We start from the raw sequence: 12,087 nt of genomic DNA on the forward strand, positions 1-12,087 counted from the left end.
TTCCCCAGAGAATGGCAATCAAGCCCCCACTCACCACCTCCCACCAAATACATACAGCTTCCAAATAACTTGTTTGGCTTTGCTTTCTAAACCTGAGTGGACTGCCAGAGTGCCATACATTTGGGGAAAACCTTCTAATGTGAAACACAGAGTTCAAAATAAAATATTAAAATAAAAATATGTTCCCTAGCCGGTTTTGCTCAGTGGATAGAGCATCAACCTGGGGACTGAAGGGTCCCGGCTTTGATTCCAGTCAAGGGCACACGCCTGGCTTGATCCCCAATAGGGGGCATGCAGGAGGCAGCCGATCAATGATTCTCTCATCATTGATGTTTCTATTTCTCTCTCTTCCTCTCCCTTCCTCTCTGAAATCAATAAAAATATATCTTAAAAAATAAAAATATGTTTATAATTTCTCTGAAGTGTAAACAGCCCAAATGTCTAGTCAACTGTTGAATGACGAAGCAAAATAGCCACAATGAAAGCTTCTTCAATAATTAAAAAAAAAATGAACTCCTGACTTGTGCAAAACATCACGGGAAGTGAAAGAAAGCAGACACAGAAGAACACATATTGTATGATCCTATTTAGATGAAATGTCTAGGCCCGGCAAATGTGTAGCGATAAAAAGCAGATCAGCCCAGCCGGCATGGCTCACTGGTTTTGTCAACCAGATTGGGACTAGGGTTGGGAGTGGAGATGACCTACAAATTTGCCTAAGAGATCTTTTTGGGGTGATGAAAATATTCTAAAACTGAATTGCAGGAATGGTGAAATGACTCAATAAATATACTAAGCATCAGTGAATTAGATACTAAAATGTGTGAATTGTATGACATATAAAATATGCTCCCAATAAGCCTTTTTTTTTTTTTGAGAAACTCAAACTATGAAGGGAGAAGAAAAATAGAAAGAGTCATTACTCTTTTCAGATAATTAAGAGAGAATATTGTATCCATAAAACAGAAACAAAATGGTAGGTTTAAAAAGAATATTCAGAGAATAACAACAAAAACACTAGGAAAATACACTGAGTGGCCAGATTATTATGACCGGCCAGATTATTATGACCACCTCATCAGTACAATGAAGTGAATTAGTTATGCAAATAATAATAATAATAATAATAAAACCTTGAGAGTATTTGCTTAGGAAGTTTTCAATATTCAGTATTTTTGGAAGTGTCAATGAAGTACTGATGGGGTGGTCATAATAATCTGGCTGGTCATAATAATCTGGCCACTCAGTGTACATTTGGATGGCAGAAATAAAAAACGCAGTAGAAAAGCTAGCGAATCCAAACTGTAGTGTAAAATGGCAAATAATTGGGCAATAAGAGAAAATTTAAGAAATTAGTTGACCAATGGAGGAGGCTTACTGGCTAAATAATTTGAGCTCCAGAGGAAGCAGAAAAAAATGGTGAAGAAAAGTATTAATAAAATAACATAAAAGAATTTTCCTGAGCTGAAGAACATGAGCATCTTCACAAAAAGGCCTTTTGGGTATTCAGCTCAAAGAATAAAATCAAACAAACAAACAAAACCCCCAACAGACAATAAAATAACACCACCACCACCAACAACAACAAAGGCTCATTTTCTTGAAATTTCAAACCCTGGGGATAAAAAGAAGACTCTAAAAGCATTTGGTGGGGGTGAAGAGAAGCGTGGGGAGAGGTAATGAACAGAAGATTGTGGATAATAATGGCATCAAATTTCTCAAATGGGAGGTAGCCAATAACGGAGCTAGACCTTCAAATTTCTAAGGGAAAATTATGTTTTAACCAAGAGTTCTAAATGTACTTCCCAATCGCCTTTCTTAGGAAGCTTGCAGGGGTGGGCAAACTTTTTGACTCGAGGGCCACAATGGGTTCTTAAACTGGACCGGAGGGCCGGAACAAAAGCATGGATGGAGTGTTTGTGTGAACTAATATAAATTCAAAGTAAACATCATTACATAAAAGGGTACGGTCTTTTTTTTTTTTAGTTTTATTCATTTCAAAGGGCCGGATCCGGCCCATGGGCCGTAGTTTGCCCAGGATGTGCATGCACTTGCACTCACACACTCACACAAAAGGGCTCAACTTCAAAGGAGGATGGTGAGATACCGGGATACATGGGAGTGAGCAAACAGGGAGTCCAATAAAGGCAAAGAGAATCCCAGAGCAATGGCAAATTCCAGGCCCACTGAGCCACCCAGATTGCAGTAGGAGGCAGTAGATAATTCTCCAATTATCTAACATGTTTTGTATAAAATTTAACTGAGGATGTGGGAATATTTAGTCAGATGTTCAGAGAAAATTAAGAAAATGTTTTAAAATGAGATAATGATCAACTCTAGAAAAAAAACAAGTTATGTAAGAGAGGACATATAATCATGCTACTTGGCTCAAAAATAATGACATACTACATCTACACACTGTCAAATTATAAAAACACTGAATATAGATTTGACAAATATTTGAGATATAATTTTATTGAGAAGATGGTGGAAGGGAGAAAGGACATATACATGAGCTAAAATCCTTATTATTTATAATTGGAAATCAACACATAAGTCTATTCAGATGAGTCGAAGGATAGCAGGATATATATATATATATATATATATATATATATATATACACATACACACTGAGTGGCCAGATTATTATGACCACCCCATCAGTACTTCATTGACACTTTCAAAAATACTGAATATTGAAAACTTCCTAAGCAAATACTCTCAAGGTTTTATTATTATTATTTGCATAACTAATTCACTTCATTGTACTGATGGGGTGGTCATAATAATCTGGCCAGTCATAATAATCTGGCCACTCAGTGTATATTATTTAGGAATAAGAAAGTAAAATCTGAGAAAATAGCTAATAAAATTGAAGTTGGTTGCTTGGTGGATAATGGGGGTAGGAAGGTGAACAGAAGGGGCTGCTGTTTTGTAAAAATTACTTTTAGCAATATTTGATGATTTATGCTATTCAACGATAGCACTTTGATATAAATAAAAGTTGGCTAAAATAATAATTGTAGTCAGTATATTGAATGCAAAAATATATAGTTGATATGGTAAGAAATAAGAAACTTTATAGTATTAATACTCAATTTAATATACATACCATTTCATTTAATCACATGAATTAATACCAGAAGAAGACCTGAGTTGGAAAAGCCTTTTTGCTCTTTATGATTTGCTTTGTATAATTGGAGTTTTAAAGTTGTGAGAAATTAATTCATGAAAGGTTGAGGATTTGATTTCTGCTTTCTGAGGTTTATTAATAGTTAAAGCCTGAGTCCATATTTGAAGTCTAAAGAGCTTTATCAAATTAAAAAGTGGCAAATCAGTCCTCTTTGAAGAAAAACATTACAATTTACATTCAAATTCCTTCCTTATCTTTTTAAAAGAAAGCAGACAGCATTGATTTTAGGCCTCATTATATTTACTCTCCTAAGAGTTTATAAAAGGAAATTATACCCAGATGACAAATGTAATCCTGATTACTTCTTGCTTCTGGGTTAAACATATGTGCACACAGCCATACGTAAACATTAAGAAATCAGTTATATTATCCACCTGCCGTCTGAGCCCAACAACGGGGCGCTTCCTGCCTCCAGCAGCACTTACGCTGTTCCCAGTATTGGCAGGTTGTTGAGATACAAGAAAAAAGTCCCACAAAAATGAGCCCGACAATATTTTTCTACAGAAAAATTAGACAAGCAAAAATAAAACAATGTGAAAAGGGAGAGAACACAGCACTACAAGAGCAGAGAAGAATCAGAATTTGCGGGGTGTCTGCGGACGGAGTACACTGGAAGAACTCTCCAAAAGGGACGCTCCCTCACTTGGACTTGGAGAGTCGGACAAGCCCAGGAAGAGGCCTAATGCCCCAGGGTGGAGGGAGCAGCCGGTGCCAAGCACCCAAGACCATGGGCAGGTACAGAGAGATACGCAGGTTACCTAAAACCCTGCCTCCCAAGGCCGTTCTGCCTTAGAACTGGACTCACCTGGTGGAGGGCAGGGAGGGAGTATAGAACAAGGAATGGCTGTTTCCGTTTCTAGCACAAAGAGGAATGCATTGTGAGTACATTCAAATAAATGAGTGCTCTATGAATAGTGCTAAATTTAAAACTCTTGGACAAAAGATTTCCTTCAAGTTCCAGGTTATTCAGGTTAATGTTAGAAAAGACAATTTATATATGCAAATTGGACATGAGATGTTGGATCATTGAACAGTTATTAGGTGCTTGCTATGAGCAGCTGTCAGTGTTGTAGGCACTGGGAACAAAGAACATTCTATACTTGTGACATTTATTTTTATTTTTATTTTTTAAAAATATGTTTTATTGATTCTTTACAGAGAGGAAGGGAGGATAGAGAGTTAGAAACATTGATGAGAGAGAAACATTGATCAGCTGCCTCCCGCACACTCCCCACTGGGAATGTGCCCGCAACCAAGGTACATGCCCTTGACCGGAATCGAACCTGGAACCCTTCAGTCCGCAGGCCGACGCCCTATCCACTGAGCCAAACCAGTCAGGGCAATAAATGTGACATTTATTCTAGTAGATTAAAAAAAAATCATTGCCAGAAATCAAATAAAAAATTCATCAGGGCCCGGCCAGTGTGGCTCAGTGATTGTTGACTTATGAACCAGGAGGTCACGGTTCAATTCCTGCTCAGGGCACATACCCAGGTGCAGGCTTTGTCAGCTCATTAATGATTCTCTCTCATCATCGATGTTTCTCTCTCTCTCCCCCCCTCCCTTCCTCTCTGAAATTAATAAAGATGTATTTAAAAAATTCATCAGGACCAATTTAAGGAATTTACCAACAATAATGGTGGGAGCTTAGATGCATATGTGATGAGACGACTTAAAAAAATTCACCCTAACCGGTTTGGCTCAGTGGATAGAGCGTTGGCCTGTGGACTGAAGGGTCCCAGGTTCGATTCCGGTCAAGGGCATGTACCTTGGTTGCGGGCACATCCCCAGTAGGGGGTGTGCAGGAGGCGGCTGATCGATGTTTCTCTCTCATTAATGTTTCTAACTCTATCCCTCTCCCTTCCTCTCTGTAAAAAATCAATAAAATTTATTTTTAAAAAATTCTATCATTGCCTTCAGTATCATAAAATTGAAGGGGCTTTTATTTTTGGTCTCTGTGTGATAAATCTGATAGTCTATTGCCACCTTGTGCCCCAAATACTTAATTACATGCTTTAACATTAAAGATTCTGTACGAGTTTTCTACTGAGGCTGCAACAAATTACTACAAATTCAGTGGCTCACAAACAACACAGATTTATGATTTTACAATCCTGGAGGTTCTAAGTTAGGAGTGGATCTCAATAAGGTAAAATGAAGGTGTGGGCAGGGCTGTGTTCCTTCAAGGCCCGGGAGAAGAATGTTTTCTTACCTTTCACACCTTCCCCAGGCTCCTGAATTCCTGAGCCGGTGGTCTCTTCCCATCTTCAGACCAGCAAAGGCCAGCGAGTGTTCTCATGACGAATCACTCTGGCACTGCCTCCCCTCTTGCACTTACAAGAACCTACGTGATTATATAGGGTTCACCTGGATAATCGAGGCTCCAGTCCCCGCCTCAGCCTCAGGTGACTAGCAAACTCAATTCCAGCTGCAACCTTAATTCTCGCTTGCTGTGAACCAACATAGTCACAGGTTTGGGGGATTAGGATGAGGACATCTTTGAGAAGGGCATTCTGCCTACCATAGAGTCTATTAGTGTTTTTTTTTCCCTGGGGGAAAATATGATACTTTTTAATGTTTCAATCAAATGGTAAAGACATTAAACTGTTTCTCTGACCTTATTTGTATCTTGGAATTGATGAACAGAAAAAAAAAAACTCTTTTGCTAATGTCTGTAAAATAAACTGTTTAAACATCCTCCCAGTGAACCTTCTCTTATGCTTTACTAATCTTAGCCTAAAAACTCCAAACTACATATAAAAATATTGTTAAAGGAATCTTAAAATGATTTCAAGTTCATGAAGCCCAAATATTGCTTAATAACATGCAAAATATACAAGCTGTGAGAAGGACTGGCCAGTTCTGCTGCAAGTCTTCTCAGGGTCTGTGTAAGGCTTTTGTCCAGCTTGAGGAAAGCTTCATCAAAACATGCAAGTGCCTCCAACACAACCTCCTTACAGAGCATTTTAATAAATAGCAGTCAGTCAGTTGCAGCTGATGTCTTGGCGGTAATGTGTTACAGGTTCCCTCTATTCTGCTATAATTCTTCAAGGTGGATTAGCTCGCATGAGATTGGAAAGCAGGGAAATGAGGTCAGTATGCCATGGAAACTATCTTGATTCATCTGCAACATTTCCCAGCACGTACTATTTTGTGCCAAGTAGAGCAGCGAGATGCAAGCACATTAGCAGGACTAAATGCAACAGAGTACTGAAAACAGTGCCCTTTCCCTCCATGTTCTTTGACTCTCCCAGGCAGGCATGCTTATTTATCAAAAGGCCCCCCCTTTTCTCCTGTGTTTTCTAAAAGTTTTGTTCTTTTCACTTACATCTGATTCCATTGTAATTTATTTTGTTGTAAGGAGTGGATTGGGAATTCAACTTCATTTTTTTGAGTTCTTCAGCATCATTTATTGTGTAATTCATCTCTCCCCATTAATATAAAATGCCACCCTGATTATACATTCAATACTAGTAAGAATTTGGGTCTTGTGGGAGAAAATGCTAGGTATTTACCAAATCTGTTCCCTCTTCTTTCTAGACACACACACCAGGGCAATTTCCCGGCTTCTGCTGCATTAGGAGTGATGGGTGGGGCCCATAAGAGCCTCTGCATGTGACCCCCCCCCCCCCCCCCCGCCCGCCAATCCTCTCTGCCTTGAGGTAGGTGGAGTGGAGATGTCCTCCAGAAAGACTTGGGAAGACACACACTGCGGTTGGCCGAGCTGAAGATGCAAGGAGCCTGACCCCAGCATCCTGGCTCCGAGAGCCTGATGAGCAGAAACATGTTTTGTTGGACTTTATGAAAATGAGGTAATCTTTCACTTTATCTAAGCCATTAGTTTTCTATTTTTCCTTCTTTTTTTTTAAATATATTTTTTATTGATTTTTTTTACAGAGAGTAAGGGAGAGGGATAGAGAGAGTTAGAAACATCTATGAGAGAAACATCGATCAGCTGCCTCCTGCACACCCCCCACTGGGGATGTTCCCCCAACCAAGGTACATGCCCCTGACCGGAATCGAACCTGGGACCCTTGAGTCCGCAGGCCGACACTCTATCCACTGAGCTAAACCGGTCAGGGCTATTTTTCCTTCTTAAACCACATATCCTTACTCTAACTGACCTAGGTCCATTTCTGGACACTATTATGTTCCACTTACCTATTTGCCTGCTCACATGCTAGTAATGCACTATTTTTAACTAATATAATAGTTTTATAATGTATTTTGGTACATAGTATAATTAATACCTTAAGTTTTACTTGACATTTTTTTTCTGTTTTCTCTTGCATAGTTATTTTCCCATATGAACTTTAGAACCAGTGTCACAAGTTAACGTAAAATCTCATTGGTATGTTTATTGAAATTGCATTATATGTAGTTTGATATCGGAAGGGTTGACATCTTTATAACAATGAATTTTCTTATATAAACACATCCCTTTCCCCTTCATGTATATGTTAGGTCGGAGAGCGCCCAGGATTGGATACATGCAGGCATGTGATGAGACAATGGACTCCCCCTGGAATTTCTCACAGATCTGGGATTTCTCACAGGTCAACGTGCCAGACACAGATACCTGCTTCTTCTCCCTGAATTCACAGCGATCCCCACACAGATACTGACCCATTCCTGAATGTCCCGCCCACCCCCTGCGGCTAAGACTCCCTCAGTTGAATGTGTGATGATCCCTGCTGCAGACACTTCCTCAGTTCAGGCCCCCGCCCTCACCCAACCGCAGTATAAAAAAAGCGCCCCCCTCCATGTTGGTGTGAATCCACGTGCCCTGTCTTTGGGGTACGTGGGTCTCCCGGGGACGCAGAATAAACTTTCCTTTCCTTTCTTTTCTGATTCACTGGACTCTATTTCTTGCGCCGCCTCCTGAGCCACCTAACCTAACAGTATATTCTTCAATAACTTGGTAATGTTTCCTTTAAAGAATAGGTGGTAATTTTTAAATTTCTTCACAAGGTATCTTTTTGGGGGCAAAGTTATGCTATTATAAGGTTTATTATACTAGTATTTTATAACTGGTTGTTGCTTGTGTAGGACGTCTACCAGGATGCTGTGTCAAATAAAAGTAAACCACCAGTCTGACATCCAAGAAAGACACTTAACAAGCAAAATAAGTCTTTAACGACGTTTTAACACATCTAACTCATAGCAGAACAGACTGTATAGTGAGAAGGTATGTGTATGTTTGTCCAGGATGGTCACAGAATGTCCTCCTTCTTTCTTTTTTTTTTTTTTAATATATTTTATTGATTTTTTACAGAGAAGGGAGAGGGATAGAGAGTTAGAAACATTGATGAGAGAGAAACATCGACCAGCTGCCTCCTGCACACCTCCTACTGGGGGATGTGCCCGCAACCAAGGTACATGCCCTTGACCGGAATTGAACCTGGGACCCTTCAGTCCGCAGGCCGACGCTCTATCCACTGAGCCAAACCGGTTTGGCGTCCTCCTTCTTGATTGGAATTCCAAAGAGCTCCTGTGTTTATGGAGTTTCCATGCAAGCACTGTCATGTTGGGTGTGAAGAAGCCCAGGGGACATCACCATTCTCCACTAAATTCCTAAACATCCTAAAAATAGGCACAGGCATTCAGGCAGATGGAGAAAAAAATGTTATTACTGATAAAACTGGTATTAAGAGAACATGGCTTAAGTCTGTGGCAACAACTGGCTTCTAACACTGCACCCCAGAGAGACTCTGCTATCTGCTGGCACCGCTGGACAACTGTAAGCCTCTCCCAGTCTACGGCCATACCACCCTGAACGCGCCCGATCTCGTCTGTAAGCCTCCCCCATAGGACGCATCCTACAATTCTCCTCACTCCTCCTCGCCTAGGGAGGGGTGGATGAAAGGGAGAGCAAGGCCGGGGCTGTGATGGAAGGTGCTTCCACATGGCAGGGAAATCAGGAGTGAGAAAGTGTTGCTCTTCCAACAGTCAGCAAAGCTATAACCTAAGAGCAATACTTTTAAGGGACCAAAAGTTCATATCCACAGTTTTTGGCAATAACGTCAAATGTTAGATGTGAGTTTTAGGCAGAAAATCAAACTACTTATGTTTTAAAGTCACGCTGACACAAGCATTGTGGAACACGGTTCTTACAGGTTTTCCCTGGGAGAGAACAGATGACAAAACGTGGGAAAAGGACACGATGGCCTTTCTTTTATGACTTACTCAATGGACACAACCATTCGATTACAGGTATTATACTCTTTTGGACTCATGTACGTAACACCTAATCCTTGGTAACTGTTTGTTATTGTGTAATACCTGTTTGTTATTTGTTCAATCTGATCTCAAAGATAGCATGCTCACGAGAGGATGTATAATGTAGGGCACATGATAAGGTTTTTTACTGCCAAGCCCCAAATGACCACTATTTCCTGTACTCATTATTAGTTCATTAAACATTTTTTGAGGCCCTATGATAGACAGAAACTGTGCCAGAGACCAGGGCTACGAAGATGTACGATGCCCTTGTTGGGCTCATGGTCCACTGGGGAGGGCAGATGTAAACAGATAATGGGCAATGCTGGGCACAGTACAGTCGAGGAACACAGGGCCTCGAACCACCTCTGAGACAAGGGACTCTGACAAGTTAGTTGCCCACCTTCACAACACTTGTAACTGGCTAAGGTAGCATTTGAATGTGGTCTGATTTCCAAGTCACCAATACCCCCAGTGCCACTTTGTGGTGACGGGCCCACTCCTGTCTGTGCCTGCTCCAGGTGGGGCGATGCTGCAGGGGGGGTGGTGCTGCTACACAGGCAGATCTCAGGGTAGCTCTGTCCAAAAGCCAGCATCCAAGCCTAGCTCCAAGCCTGACCTCATCCCTGCCTCCCTCCTGGAGTGATCAGGGTCATGTCTGAAGGGCTGCCACATACCCTTATTAGGCCAAGCTGACAGGGACAGTCCCACTTTCTGGAATGATCCCACTTTCCTGAATCCTGAACAAGCAGGGGCCGCTCTGTGGTAAGCCCGAGGCCCAGAGGAAGGAAACGCTTGGGAGGGGTTTGGAATCACCGTGAACTGGCTAGAGATACCCATTCTCCCCCCACCTCTCTGTCATGCTCTGGCTGATTCACAAGGGACTTCTTTGCTCGAGGTCACCTGTAAATCAGCAATGTCAACAATGATAAGGATAACCCTAGTTCTATGAATGTGAGTTATAGGTTCTGGGGGTGGCAACTTCCAAACACTGTCCACATCAGAAGTTTACAGCAGAAATCCTAGGTTTATTTAAAGGTAGGCAGAAGGAAAGTATATAAGAGGAAAACAGGTTGGGGTGGGCTTGGATTTCCCTAACCCCTGATTGCACACGAGTGCAAGTTTCAAAATGGTGAATAAATGGGCACTTACACCAATTCCAAGGCAAAAATTTTAAATTATGGCAACTCTGCTTAAAGCCCTGTTACTTCTTTCCTTATGGGCAAGGACCTGCCCTCTTTGAATAAAGCAATTGAAATTCCATTATTAACAGAAATAAATGGAAGCTAATGGGGAGTTAATAAAAATCAGTATTTAGGCGAGGCATGAGGAGAGCAGCTGCGACCTGAAATAGCCACCATAGGATATTCTAATTAGGGCCGAGTTTGGAAATGACAGCCCGTTTACTGAATGGTTCTTGTGTAAGGGCTTTATATATGTTGTTCCTCACAATACCCTGATGAGTTACATTCTCTCATTATAATAAAAGGGAGCTGGGCATAGAGAAGGGGACACTGGGGCCAGGCGGCAGCCCCCTGAAGCGCACACTTACCACTGTGCTCTACTCTATTCAGTCATGACATGTACCTGTCTCAATCTTGGCGAGATTCATAGTAACTGAGGCACCAAGGCTTCTGCGCAGTGCTGATGGCTCACAGCTGACAGCTTCAGGGATCTGCTGGCTGTGGAAGAGCATTTTGAAGTCAGAGACATGGGAATTGTCGCTGGTGATGGGCTGAGGACTCAACAAGGAAGGTTTTCGAAGGAAGTGAAACCGGGCAGCCTCAGGCCTGCCTCCCCTCTGCAGTGGCTTCCTGCTTCTGAATCATAGGAGCCAAACTTATGAAATACTGATGTGCGAAATGCCAACTCCCTAATTTATGATGGTAAGAGGCAACCTTCCAGCGAGTGGCCAGAATATTCACAGTCCAGGGAACTCTCTCCTAAGAATCGAGGGTCACAGAAACCTTAGTCACAACTTCATCTGTTGAACTCAGATGGTAGTAAAGAGAGAGAATGGCCCTGGTGTTTGGAGTCCTGGGAGTGCAGCTGGCAGCAGTGAGCCAAGAGCAGCCAGGACCTGTTAGTTCATAAGTGCTACAAGAGCGCTGCGGCTCAGGATGGCCAGGCAGGGCCCCGCAGGCCAACGATGAAGATGTCCCACAGAAAAGCGAGGCAATCTTGTACTAAGGAACATGCCACTGACTATAAACTGTTGGCAGTACGATGAGCATGTTGCCAGCAATCTAGGACCACAACTGCTAAAATAAAACCAGTATTCAGAGATAATCCTATATAATAAAAGGGTAATATGCAAATTGACCCTAACAGCAGAACGACCAGAACGATCCCTAGACCAGTCACTATGAGGCGCACTGACCACCTCCTGGTCCCTTTCCCCGGCCTGCAGGCTCCCATCGCCTGATGATGAACAGGGAACGAGGGGTGGGGGGTGGCAGGGGGTGGAGCCAGCTTCGGGCAGCCGGGGAAGATGGCCCTGATCGCAGGCCAGGCCTAGGGACCGTACCCATGCACGAATTTCGTGCGCCGGGCCTCTAGTATCATATAAAGAATTAAGGACTTTGACCACGAGCTCCTTGAGGATCTAGAACACCTTAAGATATCAAAGCTATGGCCTATGCTTACATTTAAGTCACTTTTTAAAGAAGCCA

This window comes from Myotis lucifugus, unplaced genomic scaffold (assembly GCF_000147115.1).
Source record: "Myotis lucifugus unplaced genomic scaffold, Myoluc2.0 scaffold_0, whole genome shotgun sequence".
In the NCBI taxonomy this organism is placed as follows: domain Eukaryota; kingdom Metazoa; phylum Chordata; class Mammalia; order Chiroptera; family Vespertilionidae; genus Myotis; species Myotis lucifugus.